Here is a 17,322-nt window from a genome sequence, read left to right on the forward strand (position 1 = left end):
TATAGGGAGTCCAGGGGCAGCAGCCAGTGGTGCCCTAATCAGGCTGTGCAGGCAGCTGTCTTGCCTCTCTCATTCCTGTTGGTTCCAACCTTCATTCTCCCTTTCCTATATACTCTGCAAGCTACTCAATAACCTGCCAATAAATTCCCTTTCCTTTAAGTAAAATAAAGTAAATTAGTCTTTTCTTTAGATAAGGATTTATTATCATGTTGAATATAATAACAAAGAAATATTTAAAGCACTATATATACAGGTTAAAATAGAACTACATGACAATGGGCAAATGAATGGATGAAATGAATAAATGAACAGTTTTGAAGCACTGAAAGAAGTGAATAGAAATACTGTATTTCCTCCAGCTCAAAGGTAACTGTATAAAGTAAAAAACAAAATCCAAAGAAAGGTAATACGTAAAGTATCCATAAGAGCTTTGGGACAATGGGCAGGATTAAATTATGCAAATATATAAGGGAAGCAACAGAAAAGAAAAAAAAATTAAGTCTTTTATGAAATTCTAACATAACTAGTCCTTCTCTGGAAATGCACAGAATATCTACTTTTATTTTTCCAGCAACTTCTTTTAGAAACCCTATTAATCCTATATTCAGAAATTCTTTGCTGGACTAACTTTTATGTACAAACACAATTTTAAAAGCCTTTTTAAAGCAAGAGGGAAAAAAGAAAGAAACTGTAGCATCACTTAATAAAGCAAAGTGAAATTATTTTTCAATATCAAACCGAAAAATAAGTTTGGCATTTTAAGCCTACATTTGCCTTATTAGTCAACATTTTTTTAAGGAACAACTGTAATGATAGGTTATTCCTAACTGAAGTGCTCGGTTACTTTAAAAATACAGCAACTATAGCAAATTGAAAGCCCTCACTATGCTGCACTGTCTGAAAAGTACTGATTTGTTCCTTTCCACAGATTGCCTGTGCCCTGGGGATCATTTCCTAGCTTGCAAAGTTCAGAAAAGGATGCCACTTCCCATCTAAAGAAAGAGTGGCTGGATGTGGAGGGCAGTTAGTCTGGCCAATCCGTTCCTTAAGGGATCCCTGCTAGCCCACACCTCCCTTGTGGACACTTAGTGGAGATGATTAAATGTTCCTTTAAGTCAGGGTTTACTGCACTGTAATGACTATGGATGAATGGAACAGCTCAGGCAATCTGCAGTCTTATGGATGCACAAAACTTTAGAAAGAGGGAGAAAAGGCATACAATGGAACATAAAGGCCAAATAACTGCTCTGCTCTGCTTAATAATGATCCTGTAGTGGATTGGGAAATATAAATATTAGTTGCATGATACAAACTGCTATGTGGCCTCAAAGTTTCTCTCCAAAATAGCTATTTAAAAAGAAATAATGCTGTGCTTATATTTAGTGCCATGGGTCCATTCTATCTATCTCAGTGGATGAAAAGTCGTATCGATATAATGCCTCTAGGACACCAACCATGAGTAGACATATAGACACTTCTTGAAACTATCCCTTGAAACTATCAATCTGTGAAAGAATTCCACAAATGGCTCTAAAAATGTTTAAACATGGGAGATAGAGTAGATTCCCAGAAAAGACCATTAAAGCGACTGTATTTCTAAAATCATAAGCTCTGCAAATAAAAACATTTTTCATTCAGTTCCATATGAAGGTTATTAGCAAGCAGGACAATTACAAACTGTTAATATATACCTTGTAGAGCAACCATGTCTCCCCCAAAAGGCACATGATAATGATTTTCATATGAAATAATAACTTCATGTAAAAGATAACTGAAGTGAGGAAAGACAGAGAAGAAGGATGGATGGATGGATGGATGGAGATCTGTTGACTACTTAGCTAGCCATTTGTGGATTCTTTCAAATTAGGGCTTGTGTAAACTATAACTAGGAAGCATATTTACATCAGGCACCTTACATTCAAATCTATAAACTCTTTTATAGTCAAAATAAACCTCATAACATTAGCCTTTTATACACTCAATTACCAGAAAACATTCAGTGCACATTAAAGTGATCTTGGCCAAAAGTCACTTTATTTGCTACATCTTTCAATCTGTCTGCCCTTCTGTCCTTGGCTTGAGCTATGTGGCAATGTGGTCCAACACTCACCCAAACTTCGGTCTGATGGATTGTTTTATTGTTGTATCAACAATCACATCCCTTCCTATTGTGAAAAATGGTGTTTCATACTGTATCATTTTGGATGATTAAATTGCTTTTCAAACATTTTCAAAGACTTTCAGAAGAGAGGTCCATTACGGAAGACATCAACACACAGAGTATAAAATGCTGCCTTCTAATATGGCTCTTCAGTTTGGGCATCTAAGATAATTACAAATGGAGATGAAATGGATTTTGTCCATGGACACCACTGGGAGAGATCAAATTTAGAGGGTATTTCTGAAATCTTGTCTGCAGATTCCATTCCTCTCAAGAAAAAGCAGAGAAGAGGAGGAAATCAGAAGTACACTTCACAGCAGATCATGTGATCGATCCCATCAATTTCAGACCTCACTAGGGTAGCTTTCTTTCGGAATGATAGGGCTGCATTATAACAGCTATCAAACTTTGGTTTTAAAGAAGGGGCTTTGAACATAGAATTCTCACTTTTCTATGGGTTAAAAAATATACAATATATGGTTCAAACCATCAGATTCTTTCCCCTGCCAGCTGTTTGTGTAACTTCACAGTTGCTGAACTTTTGTGGCTTTAGATTTCATTTAACCCTTTATGTACAGTTAAGGCTTCCCAGCTCAGAAAGAACCTTCCATAGTCTTGCTTCAAAGTCAGTGCAGAATGACTTGCTGGGACTCACATCCCAGTGATGACAAGTATCCTTAATCAACAGTGTAACAGTTGTTTTTGTTAAAACAAGTCATTCATTTCACAGATAAAGGTGGCTAAAAAGGCTCCTTGAAATAGTTTTGTTTCAAGGAACAAAACTTCAGGCCACAAAGGGTTCGAGTATTGGCAAGTTGGAAGCTACCTGTTCACCAGCATCCATGGTTTCATGTGTCTTTGGTGCACTTGCTTAATCTCAGCAGGACACACCGCTGAGGGGCTCAACAGCCTCCAGGGTGAGACCAGCAGATGCGCTCTGCTACTGAAAGGTAATAGCTGCTGAGGCAGGCACTGTATGCCCCAAGAAAGGAAGGGGGCAGGCTGGATGATCCCCAGGGAGCAGCTGCACTACTGGACTCCCGCTTCAGCAAGCTGTGGGAGCCAGAAGTTTTGCTGGGCATTTTGTTCTCTCACTCAATTACTCGGTAAAACTGCCTCCAGACTGTGCACAGTTTAAAGGGATACCACATGTTTTGGACAAATACCAATTATAAACAGACACATTGACAGCATTGACCACTGTATTTACAACATCATCTGCTTAAAATCTTTGAAGACCATTGGATGGATGACAATGATGTGATTGTGACTGACTGTTTTTAGGCATTTGGCAAAATACACTTGTGTGTAACAGCTGCTTTTTTTTAAGATTTAAAAATGTTTACATATATACAATTGTCCTTGTATGCTGATATAAATATGAAAAGTAAAAAACAAAACAAAAATAAAAATACATGTTTAAAGTTAGCATATGAGATATTGGCCTCTCAAAGCTTTAAAGTCCTGCAGAAGAATCCTATATGCCTTAGCCCTGCATGCTAGTTTCTATTATAGGATGTTGTTTCCTTAAATATGGAAAACAATAAACAGAAGCTTCATGCATATAGCATTACTGTTTACAATGAGGATGTGCTTCAGAATGTCAAGTTCTGAATCCACTATTGTCCCTTAGGAAACTTGCTACATTTGGGTCTTGTGAGTTAATTTTATTGATATTTCTACATATTATCTGTCATGCAGATTACCCATTAACATACCAGTACCTTTACTGTTCCATGTTATAGTGTAACATTTCAGTAGTTCTTTTCATGGTTCAGTTAAATCCTAAGCCAATGACAAAAAGAAAATGGTATCCGGATGTGAGGTTTGGCCTCCTCTCCTCTGTGGCATCTCAGAGGGCCTTCGTATTGTCTGAAGAGCAGATAGATTTGCAGTGATTCCATGAGGCTGGGTTTCTATAAAAGTTGAAGTAAACAGTTTCGATGGGTCACATGTAAACAGTTGATCTTAAATGGATGTCTCCCATAGCTGCACAACAGAGAAAAGCAAAATTGCAAAAATGTAAAATCAGGAAGCAGATGTATTCTGAGCTATGAAGATGGAAAAGATTTGGTAATTCCATTTACATACATGTGACATGGATGCACACTCTTGCGAAGTCTGATAAATGGATAAAATAAACACTCCTTCTTTAGCTCTCTCTTCGCTCTAAACCTGTGTCTAAACCTTTTTAACAACTGCCACCATTTGATACAAAACACATCACATTCTTAGAGCAGTAGTTCTCAACTCCAGCTGCGTATTACACTGATCTGGGGAGGTTTTTAAAATCCCACTGCCCAGGCAACACGCCAGACCAATTAAATTAAAATCTCTCTGGTGGGACTCAAGCATCAGGATACTTTAAAAGCTCTTTAGATGATGCCCTTGTGCAGCCAAGGCAGAGAACCACTGACATCAGGGAAGTGTGATTCCATCAACACCACCACCCACTTAAAAACCACTGCCCTGGGTCTATGACTAGGCCATATATGCCAATTCTATCACTACCTTCTAGAAATGGTTCTCTCTCAGGAGCTGACGTATCAGAGTAGGATGCATTCAGGCAGGAAGTCCCTTCTTTAATTCCCTCACCCCTACCCTCTCCTTGCTTCTGCCACCAGTTCTTTATACTGGCCCTGTTCAGACCCAGTTTCTATAGTGTTCAATAACCACCTTAATCGACTGAAAATAAGTTTGGCATGGTAAGATATGAACACGACTCAGTTCACCAGAGTAGGAAGGCCAATCTTTTCAAAAAAGTCAAGCTGATGAAACATGTTTCCAGGCAATATAACTTCGGTGTCATTATGATAAACATGAACACAGAAAGCCTATGACCAGGGTAACTTAGGTTATATCCACTTTCCATCCAAATCCCATTTTTACTGGACATTTGGAGCATGTCACTGTATATATAATGAGTTTCTGGGGGGATAAAAAGGAGAAAAAACCAAGTGACTAGGTAGATGTTTCTACATAGGTTCCCTTAATATTTCTCTCAAATCCTCATGGAAATCTTGTTCTGAACCCCCATGTTGGCTTACCCCACAGCACTGTGGTGAAGCCACCTGTGCTATCTACCTTAGCTATGCTTCACATGTCCTTTTCATTAAAAAGACACCCATACCTCCCCTTGTCCTTTGGAAATCAAAGGGATCTCTCAACTGTAAGGATTTTTCTGAGTGGATGACACCTGTTGATGGAAAGGAGTTAAATGGGGAGTTTGCAGGGTTGTCTGAAGCAAGGAAGATCTGGACTGATGCTCAGATAGCAGCTGGAATGGTAAACGGACTGAACTTTGGCCTCAGAGAGCCAGAGTTTCCTCACTATGGTTATGATAAATATTAATAATAAGTGACAGCCTGCCAAAAACAAGAGAGGAACAAATGAATGACATTGGGAAACCTGGAAAGTCATGATTATGCAGTTGATAAAAAAGGAGCAAAGAATTGCCAAGCCACCACTTTTAGTCCCAGGCATGACTTTGCCTATGTCTGTGTGGCTTTATCAGGAGGGCTGCTGAGAGGAAGATGCGCTTGTTCTATTCTCCACGGCCCACAAAGACAGCCCAGAGACAGGGGCCTCCTGCTCTGCAGGATTCTGCCACATATTTATGTGGCTGTTCCACTGTAGGTAGAATAAATAAGACCTTTCACATAACTATCCCAGCAGCCCGAGTATCTATGGTCACCTGCTCAGACCAGGGAAGGGGCCATGGGCCAGCCATTTCTTCTGGACAGCTGTCATTTTCATGGGCTCTTGTGCAGTAACATCTCCAATAACCCATACCCTGGCATGACAATAGCTGAAAGAATGTCCCTTGAAAGAATGTAACTTGATGGAGCAAAATAGTGATGTAGCCAATTTAGCAGGGGAAAAGAAAGTGGGTGCTTTACTTAGACAATTCTCTGAGGAAGGGAGGAATGACATCAGCCTAAGATTTCATTATCACATTCACATCACGAACAACCAGGTATCTATAAAAAAGTCTTTCATTTTTTAGGCCAGAAAGCTGAGAGCTGGGAATCTGAGTTAATCTTCTTTTCTATCTCTTATCATTTCTCATATTAACATAGAAAGGTAATTTCCCACAATTAAAAAAACACTGCCAATTGTTTTTAAAGACTTTTTGGTTATGGTAATCTGATCAGCTTTTAATGATTTGTATTTTCTTCCTGAGTCTGAGTTGACCAAATTAAAATCTGAATGGTCCATTTTTACCTTGAACCCCATGAGTTAGGTCTAGGACCAAAGAAGCTCTGAAACATTTTTTCAACACCAAAAAGTCTCGGAACCCAGGATCCACCAACAGCTAAATCTGCCCTGGCTTATAAACTTTTATTTTATTTTTTGAAACATTATTTCTGAGAAGATCAACATTACAGTGTAACTGGCCACAACAGAGCTTGGACATCAGTGAAGGTAAATTATTCTTTGGTTGTATCTTTCACTAAAGCCTCTGAGGGCTGATCTGCCTCTCTAAACTCTACTATATCTCAAATTTCACACAATGGATGTATTTTAAGAATGTTGTGAGACAGAGTGGTAGTGTGATTAAGATGTAAAAGGTGACAAGATTTAAATAAAACTTTTGGTGCATCCTATTTTAACAAAAATACTCAATATATCCATATTTGGCTTTTTAAATTTGGCTTTTTTAAACATAAAAGGCTATTAAATTGTGCCAAACCTTTTGCTATAGTCTTTTAATATTACAGATTTTTCAAGTCTCCTTTCCTTGTATCTGAATTCCACCCCCATCTCCAAGACACTGATCTGGTTTTCTGGCACAGGTTCCTATTGCTAAAATCCTACTGGGTATTATGAGCCAGTGAAGGCCTGAGTAAGCACACTAGGCATGGAAAAGATACTAATTTACTTAATGTCTGGCATTTCCAGGTATGTTAAAAAAAAAAAAAAACTGACAGCAGGGGGTGGAGCAAGATGTCCAAGAATTGAAACCTTCAGCCATCAACCCTCCTCAGCAACACCAAATCCAACAACTATCCACACAAGCAAACACCTTCAAAGGAACCAAAAATCAAGTGAGCGATCACACCACCTGGTTTTAACGTTCTATCAGGGAGAGAGGCACTGAAGAGGGCAGAAAAGACAGTGTTGGTTGCCTACCATCACCCTTTCCCCACCCTCCGGCAGAGCCAACAGCCTCCAGTGGAGAGAGAATCTGTGTGCCCAGGGGAGGGAGCGTGAAATAATTGTGAGACTTTATATTGAAACTCAGGGACACCCTGGAACAGGGGAACATAGCGCAGGGTAGAAATCTACCAGTGCCCACAGAGAAAGCACTTAGATCAGCTGAGCCAGAGAGAAATTCTCCGCACCGAAACCCAAGTTATAACTAGCCCCATGACCGGCTAACAAAAAGCAGCCTAGGGCCTAGACTAAATTTGTAAGGCAGTCAGGCCACAAAGGCTGCAGTTTGGGCAATTCCTATAGCTGTGCTGGCTCACAGCCAGTAGACTTGGGGTTCATGTGACCCCGTAAGACACTAGCAGTGGCAGCCAAGCCAGTGCCTATGTCACCACCACCACTCCCAACTCCAGGCAGTGCAGCTCAGGGAATCTTCTACTTAGGGAAAGGAAAGGGAAAAGTTCAGGGGACTTTATTTTGCAACTTGGGTACCAGCTCAGCCACAGTAAAATAAAATTCCAAGCAGACTCCAGAGGCCTCTGAGTACAGGCCTTAGTTCCTGGAAGGCATTTCTGGACCCACTCTGGGCCAGAAGGAAACATGTGACCCTGAAGGGAAGGATCCAGTATTGGCAGGATTCACCACCTGCTGAATAAAGCGCCCTTGGGCTTTGAATAAACATCAGAGGTAGCCAGGCAACAGTCACGGGGTGGCGGGGGGGGGGGGGGGGGGGGGGGGCTTTGGGTGAGACTCAGCTGGCTTCAGGTGTGACCTGGCCCTGGTAGCCACAAGGGAGTGCCCATGTCACTCCTCTCCCAATTCCAGTAGCCCACAGAGAGTGAGGGAAGAGAGTGTGAGTCTTTGCCTGGCAATCCAGGGAATCCTCCCATATACCCAAGTCCACCAAGGCAGTACCATCAAGAGTCATCACTGGGCTTGGGGCACCCCCAGTGCTGATACTGCTGCAGTGACCAAAGACTTAGATCACAATACTCAATTCCCTCTGAATACCTGGAAAGCCTTCTTATGAAAACTGCAAAGATTAAAATAAATCCCTAACTCTTCAATGCCCAGACATCAATGAACATCCATAAAGCATCAAGAATAGCCAGGAAAACATGATCTCACCAAACAAACTAAATAAAGTACCAGTGACCAATCCTGGAGCAATGGAGACATGTGACCTTTCAGACAAAGAATTCAAAAGAGCCGTCCTAAAGCTCAATGAACTTCAAGGCAACAAAGAGAAGGAGTTCAGAAGCCTACCAGATAAATTTAACAAAGAAAATGAAATAATAACTTTAAAAAATCAAGCAGAAATTTTGGAGCTTAAGAATTCAATCTACAAACTGAGAAATGCATCTAAGTCTGTCAACAGCAGAATTGCCCAATCAGAAGAAAGAATTAGTAAGCCTGAAGACAGGCTATTTGAAAATACACAGAAGAGAAAAAAGACTAAAAAAGAATGAAGCATGCTTACAAGATCTAGAAAACAGCTTCAGAAGGGCAAATCTAAGCATTATTGGCCTTAAAGAGGAGGTAGAGAGAGACTGGGGTAGAAAGTTTATGGTTTATTGGAAGAAATAATAAGGAACTTTCCAAACTTAGACAAGGAGATCAATATTCAAGTATAAGAAGTTCACAGAACATCAAGCAGATTTAATCCAAACAAGACTAACTTAGGCATTTAATAACCAAGCTCCCAAAGGTCAATGATAAAGAAAAGATTCTAAGAGTAGCCAGAAAAAAGAAAAAAATAACATATAGAGGAGCTCAAATACGTCCGGCAGCAGACTTCTCAGTGGAAACCTTACAGACCAGGAGAGAGTGGCATAACATATTCAAAGTACTGAAGGAAAAAGACCTTAACCTTAGAATATTATATCCTGCAAAAATATCCTTCAAACATGAAAGAGAAACACAGACTTTCCCAGACAAACAAAATCTGAGGGATTTCATCAACACCAGACCTGTCCTATAAGAAATGCTAAAAGGAGCTCTTCAATATGAAAGAAAAGCACATTAATGAAAGATAAGAAGTCATCTGAAGGTACACAACTCACTGGTAACAGTAAGGGTTAGAGAACATTCTACTGCTGTAATTTCAGTGTATAAACCACTTACAACTTGAGTAGGAAGACTAAAAGGAAAACCTATCAAAAATAACAACTTTTTGAAAGACAGTTTAAAAAGATATGGATGGAAACAACAAAAAGTTAAAAAGCAGGGGTGGGGGATGTAGCAAAAGGGTAGAATTTCTGTTAGATTTCCCTTTATTCATTTATTTGCTTGTCTGTAAACAGAGTTGTTATATGCTTAAAACAACTGGTTATAAAATGTTTTTTGCAAGCCTCATGGTAACTTTAAATCCAAAAACCTACAACAGATATACAAAAAATAAAAAGCCAGAATCTAAAAAACACTACCAGAGAAAATCACTTTTAACAAAAAACAGAAATGAAGTAAGAAAGATAAGACCACAAAACAACCAGAAATCAAATAATAACATGGCACTAGTAACTCCTTACCTATCAATAACAACAAGCAGGGGTGGGGAACCAGTGGCCTCAAGGCCACACACATGTGGCCCTCCAGATCCCCAAGGGTGGACCCTCCACCAAATCCAAACTTCACAGAATAAAAGGATTTGTTCTGTAAAATTTGGATTTGGGTCTCGTCAGAGTGGCCAAATGGATAAAAAAAACAAGAGCCAACTATATGTTGTCTGCAATAAATACACTTCACCTATGAAGATACATATAGACTAAAAATAAAGGGATTAAAAAAGATACTCCATGCAAATGGAAACCAAAAAGAGCAGGAGAAGCTATACTTCTAACAGATAAAATAGATTTCAAGACAAAAACTGAAAAGAGACAAAGAAAGTCATTATATAATGATAAAGGGGTCAATTCTGTAAGAAGATATAACAATTCTAAATGTATATGCAGCCAACACTGGAGTACCCAGATATACAAAGCAAATATTATCAGGGATAAAGAGACAGACTCCAATATAGTAATCTCTGGAGACCTCAATACTCCACTTTCAGCACTGAACAGATCATCCAGACAGAAAACCAACAAAGAAACACTGGATTTAACCTGCACTATAGACCAAATGGACCTAATAACAGATATTTACAGAACATTTCATCCAACAGCTGCAGAATACACATTCTTCTCCTCAGCTCGTGGATCATTCCCAAGGACAGACCATATGTTACGCCACAAAACAAGTCTTAAAAAATTCAAGAAAATTGAAATCATACCAAGTATTTTCTCTGACCATAATGAAATAAAACTAGAAATCAGTAACAAGAGAAACATTGGAAGATATACAAACACATGGAAATTAAACAATATGCTCCTGAATGACCAGTGGGGTCAATGAAGAGATTAAGAAAGAAATTTAAATTTAAAAATTTCTCAAAACAAATGAAAATGAAAACACAACATATCAAAACCTATGAGATGGCCGGGCGCGGTGGCTCACGCCTGTAATCCTAGCACTCTGGGAGGCCGAGGTGGGCGGATCGTTTGAGCTCAGGAGTTCGAGACCAGCCTGAGCAAGAGCGAGACCCCATCTCTACTAAAAATAGAAAGAAATTATATGGACAGCTAAAAATATATATATAGAAAAAATTAGCCGGGCATGGTGGTGCATGCCTGTAGTCCCAGCTACTCGGGAGGCTGAGACAGGAGGATGGCTCGAGCTCAGGAGTTTGAGGTTGCTGTGAGCTAGGCTGATGCCACGGCACTCACTCTAGCCTGGGCAACAGAGTGAGACTCTGTCTCAAAAAAAAAAAAAAAAAAAAAAAAAACCTATGAGATACAGTAAAAGCAGTAACAAGAGGAAAGTTTACAGCAGTAAGTGCCTACATCAAAACAGTAGAAAAGCTTCAAGTAAATAACTTAACAATATATTTCAAAGAACTAGAAAAACAAGAGCAAACCAAACCAAAATTAGTAGAAGAAAAGAAATAGTAAAGATCAGAAGTTGAAACAAAAAAAAAAATACAGAAGATCAATGAAACAAAAAGTTAGTTTTTTGGAAAGATAAACAAAATAGACACACCTTTAGCCAGACTAAGAAAAAAAGAGAGCAGACCCAAATAAATAAAATCAGAGATGAAAAAGGAGACATTACAACTGATACTGTAGAAATCCAAAGGATCATTTAGAGACTACTATGAGCAACCATATGCCAATAAATTGGAAAACCTAGAAGACAGGGATAAATTCCTAGATACATACAAATTACCAAGATTGAACCAGGGAGAAATCCAAAACCTGAATAAACCAATAAGTACTAAAGATATAGAAGCAGTAACAAAAAGTCTCCCATCAAAGAAAAGCCCAGGACCAAATGGCTTCATTGCTGAATTCTACCAAGCATTCAAAGAAGAATTAATACAAATCCTACTTAAACTAATCCAAAAATCAAGGAGGAGGGAATACTCCCAAACTCATTGTATGAGGCCTGTATCACCCTGATACAAAAACCAGTCAAAGACACAACAAAAAAAGAAAACTACAGGCCAATATCTCTGACAAACATAGATGCAAAACCCGTAATAAAATATTTGCAAACCAAATTCCACAACACAGTAAAAGGATCATTCATACTGATCAAGTAAGATTCATCCCAAGGATGCAAACATGTTTCAACATATGCAAATCAATCAAGGTGATACATCATATCAACAGAACAAAGTACAAAAACCATATGATCATTTCAATTGATGCTAAAAAGGTATTCAATAAAATTTCACATCTCTTCATGATGAAAACTAGGAAAAAACTGGGTATAGAAGGAACTTACCTTAATATGATAAGAGCCTATATGACAGACCCACATCAAGTACCACACGGAATGGGGAAAAACTGAAAGTCTTTCCTATAAGATCTGGAACAAGACAAGGATGCCCACTTTCACCACTGTTATTCAACATAGTATTAGAAGTTCTAGCTAGAGTAATCAGACAAGAGAAAGAAATAAAGAACTTCCAAATTGGAAAAGAAGTCAAATCATCTTTCTTTGCAGATGATATGATCCTATATCTATAGAAACCTAAAGACTCTACAAAAAAACCTATTATTAATAGAACTGATAAAAAAAAAATTAGGAAAGTGGCAGGATATAAAATCAATATACAAAAATCAGTAGCATTTCTACATGTCAACAGTAAACAATCTGAACAAGAAACCAAGAAAATAATCCCATTTACGATAGCTACGAATAAAACAAAATACCTAGGAATAAACTTAACTAAAGAAGTGAAAGATCTCTATAATGAAAATTATAAAACACTGATGAAAGAAATTGAAGAGGACACAAAACAATGGAAAGATATTCCATGTCCATGAATTGGAGAATCAATACTGTTAAAATGTCCATGCTACCCAAAGCAATCTGCAGATTCAATGCAATCCCCATCAAAATATCAATGACATTCTTCACAGAAATAGAAAAAATAATCCTAAAATTTATATGGAACAAGAAAAGACCCAGAATAGCCAAAGCCATCCTCAGAAAAAGAACAAAACTGGATGAATCACATTACCTGATTTTAAGTTACACTACAGAACTGTAATAGCCAAAATAGCATGGTACTGGCATAAAAATAGACACACAGACCAATGTAACAGAATAGAGAATCCAGAAATAAATACATCTACAGCAAACTTATCTTTGACAAAGGTGTCAAGAACATACAGTGGGGAAAGGACAGTCTCTTCAATAAATCGTGCTGTCAAAACTGGATATCCATGTGCAAAAAATGCAACTAGACCCTTATCTCTCTCCATATACAAAAATCAAATCAAAATGGATTAAAGCTTAAATCTAAGACCTGAAACTATGAAACGAGTAAAAGAAAGTACTGGGGCAATGCCTCAGGATATTGGTCGGGCAAGGACTTCTTGAGTCCATAGCACAGGCAACCAAAGCAAAATTCGAGAAATGGGGTATCAGCTAAAAAGCTTCTACACAGCAAAGGAAACAATCAACAAAGGGAAGAGACAACCCACAGAATGGGAGAGAATATCTGCAAACTACCCATCTGACAAGGGAATAATAACTAAAACATGTAAGGAGCTCCAACAACTCAATAGGAAAAAATCAAATAATCCAATTAAAAAGTAGGCAAAGGATCTAAATGAACATTTCTCAAAGGACAACATACAAATGGCAACTGGTATATGAAAAAATGCTCAACATCATTAGTCAACGGGAAAATGCAAATCAAAACTACAATGAAGTATCATGTCACCCCAGTTAAAGTGGCTTTTATCAAAAGGCAGGCAATAATGAATGCTAGTGAGTATGTAGAGAAAAGGGAACCCTCGTAAACTGTTGGTGGGAATGTAAACTAGTGTAACCCCTGTGGAGAACAGCATGAAAGTTCCTCAAAAAACTGAAAATAGAACTACCATATGATCCCAAAATCCCACCACTGGGTATATATCCAGAAGAAGGGAAATCAGTATTATCAAAAAGATATCTGCACCTCCATGTTTATTGCAGCACTATTCACAATAGCCAAGATTTGGGATCAACCTAAGAGCCCATCAAAAGAGGAATGGATAAAGAAATTGTGGTACATATACACAATGGAATATTATATAGCCACAAAAATAATAAAATTCTGCCATTTGTAACAACGTGGATAGAACTGAAGAACATTATGTTAAGTGAAATAATCTAAGCACAGAAAGACAAATCTCACATGTTCTCACTCCTATGTGGGAGGTAAATATTAGAAACAATTGATCTCATGGAGACAGAGAGTAGAACAATGGTCACTAGAGGTGGGAAGGGTAGTGGGGAGGGGGGATAAAGTGGGGATGGTTAATGGGTGTAAATATAGACACATACAATGAACAATATTTGACAGCACTAACAAAGTGACTATAATCAACAATAAGTTAGGGTATACTTTAAAATAACTAAAAGAGTGGAATTGGGATGTTCCTAACACAAAGAAATGATAAATGCCTGATTTGATACCCCAATTACCTGGATTTGTTTAATTCACACTGTATGCCTGTATCAAAACATCACATGTACCCTATAAAGATACGCAACTATTACGTATCCATAATAATTAAAAATTTTAAAAAAAAGAGCAAAATACACTGTTTTGCCTACTCCATAGATTTACTATATTAGCCACAGTGCATAATAAAAGAAATAAGTACATATCAATGAATAATTAATATATACCAAATACCTCCAGAATATATCAATATCAATACAGATTAAACTATTTTGCAAATATAAATCTGAACCCAAAAGCCCCAAAAATCTTCTAATATTCAAATTTAATTTTTTTCATTTTCTTATGAACAAAAAAGGAAAAGTGGCTCTTTTAAAACATGAACTCATAGATAAATGATAATGACCAAGTATGTAAGCACATGGCAGATGTTTCCACATACCCTGGCACTTTGTCGGTTCACTTTCTTCTCCTCATCGGGAAGTGGAGGCATTGGGTAAGGGTATTTTCTGCTGGAGGCAATAGACCCAGTTGATGAAGAAGGAGACTTGGCAGGAGATAAAGTCCTGAGATGTTGAGAGCATAGGAAATAAATATCATGTGATTGTCTAATATCTTTTTCAAATATCTGAAAAGTGGGTTCAGAACAAACCCTCTAATTTCTACTTTCGTAAGCCACTACTACAAAGATTCAACTACTGGGAAGATATTGTCATTACCAACACTGGAATGCTGGAATTTTATCTTCCTAATTTCATGACTGCAATGGATTGTTTAAATGTTAGGACAAAGAATCATACTTTTCAACTAGATAGCCAATAACAAAATCTATAGAAGAGATGAAAAGCTAAAATGGAGAACGGATAAAATTATTCTAAGAGCTCATAATGGTAAAGGAAGTGTACAAAATATCAATACTCTGCCTTATTTTTACCATTTAATGTAAAAATGTTTTTTAAATATAATAATTTCAATTATATCTTAAGATCTTAAAATATATTACAACTGATATATTTATTAGTTGCTAAGTCACACATCAGTTTACACAAAAACTCATGCATTCAGAGGCCAGTGTGTTAGTTGTGAAGGAACAAAGGCAAATATAGGGGTTTTAATAATAAATTAGTAAACATGCAAGCAGTAAGGAGTGCACAGTTCCAGCCAAACAAAGTCTGATGAGAACGTACAAAAATGGTCTGATTAGTCCCTATAATCAGCATTTCTATGTAAGTTATTGTATTATTCTGTATTTGTTTGATTTTGCATGTGCAGTGGTAATATTTGAGTAAGCTAGATTCACTAAAATACCTCATACTTATTGCTAACTTGTCTTTAAAGTGAAAAAAACAACTGAGTAAAAAATATCTACTCATATCAATGGAAAACAGATGTGATAACTGCAGCAGCTAGTCCATTCACAAAGGTCACCACTATACATCCATGACTCCTTAATTCCTGGTGCAAGGTGCTAATGACCCACATCGCTGAACTGGTTATGTGCCACAGAGAGCACAGGTACTTAATGGTCCAGTCAGATTCCCTTCATCTGCTGTGACCATCTCAGCCTGGGAGTGTTGTTGGGGGAGAGAAGGACGGTGGCATTGGATAGATCAAGATCCACTGCTTACACTGCATTCAACAGCATGAAGATGTCTTTTTTCCTCCCTTATTTTAAATCTTGGTTCCCATCCATAGAATACCCTTTGCTGTGGTTCTGCCACAGTTTTCAAACTAGTTTCCATTTTATGGACACTAAATTCAAAATAAAGTTTGAAAATAATTTTCCTACCCATCCTGAGATCCATTGTGACCATTCTTGATGGATTTTAAGACTCAAGAGTGTTTCAGTTCACTTTTAATCTGTAACTCCTAACATTTCCTCTATTTTTGAGGAATGGCCAGGACCACTCCTTAGCATGAACATAGCAGCTATTTGATTTCTCTTATGTTAATGCTCTCCATTGCTGAGTGGATGGGTTAAATAAGATTATCATTACTTCAAATCCTCTAAAGTTCTATTAAAGCAACGTACTACTCTAATTCAGAAATGAAATTTATTTTAGAAAAGCATTTTAAATAGGACTATAAACTTTAAAAAACAAATTCGGTATGTGTAAAATGAGGGCAAACTTTTGCATTTAGAGTATTTCAGTGCATCTTTCTAAAATGAGGGATATTGACCTGGGTTCAGCTTTTTTAGCTTGATCATTACTGACAAAATATTCAAGTTCAGGAAAGCTAGTCAAGGTACACAAATCTTGTTAACTTTAGAGGGATCACACACAAAACGAATACTCTTCTTAATTTGCTGTAGTGTGTGTCCATAGGACCAGCCTGGGACATAGATAAAGCCGTTCTAATGAGGGGTGCTGAAAGTCCAGTCTTCCCCTCAAATATCTTTTCGAGGGCAAAGCCAATCATGAGTTAAAACAAAAACCAGAGGTGTTCTCCAGAACCCCAAAGGAACTGTACATAATACTCCTCCTTACATTAACATGCTAGGTAACTGACACCTTGGACCCTGAGGGGAAGAAGAGAAGCTGGGCAAGAAAGTTTTAGTAGGGGAAAGGGGCAACTGGTCCTGGAGGTCGGGTGCTGTGTGACAGCATAAAGGTGATTATCGTGGGGGATGGAGAGCACCAGAGCAGGAGTCAGAACAGGAGCAGACAACAGGATAAGTCAGTTTAGAGAAAATAAACTCAAAGTGTCTCCAAAATCTCTAAGGAAAACATTTCTTCAAAACTGCCTCCAGGCTCTTTTCTGACCCTGGCTACCTGCCTGGGAGTTCCAACCCAGCTTTCACTTAAAGCCAGGCACTAGCTCAGCTCATTCACTAACAAAGTGAAGTGCACCTTTGGACACATGTTAACCAGTATCGTTACTACATTTTAAAAAACCGTAATAACCACAGTGGGTGCCATATTAGCAGTACACAATAAAGGTATTTGTGTCCAGTGGACTGTGGCACATCAGACTGAGGCTACATCAGACTTCATGGGCTCGGCTT

The sequence above is a fragment of the Eulemur rufifrons genome, chromosome 29 (genome assembly GCF_041146395.1).
Source record: "Eulemur rufifrons isolate Redbay chromosome 29, OSU_ERuf_1, whole genome shotgun sequence".
In the NCBI taxonomy this organism is placed as follows: Eukaryota; Metazoa; Chordata; class Mammalia; order Primates; family Lemuridae; genus Eulemur; species Eulemur rufifrons.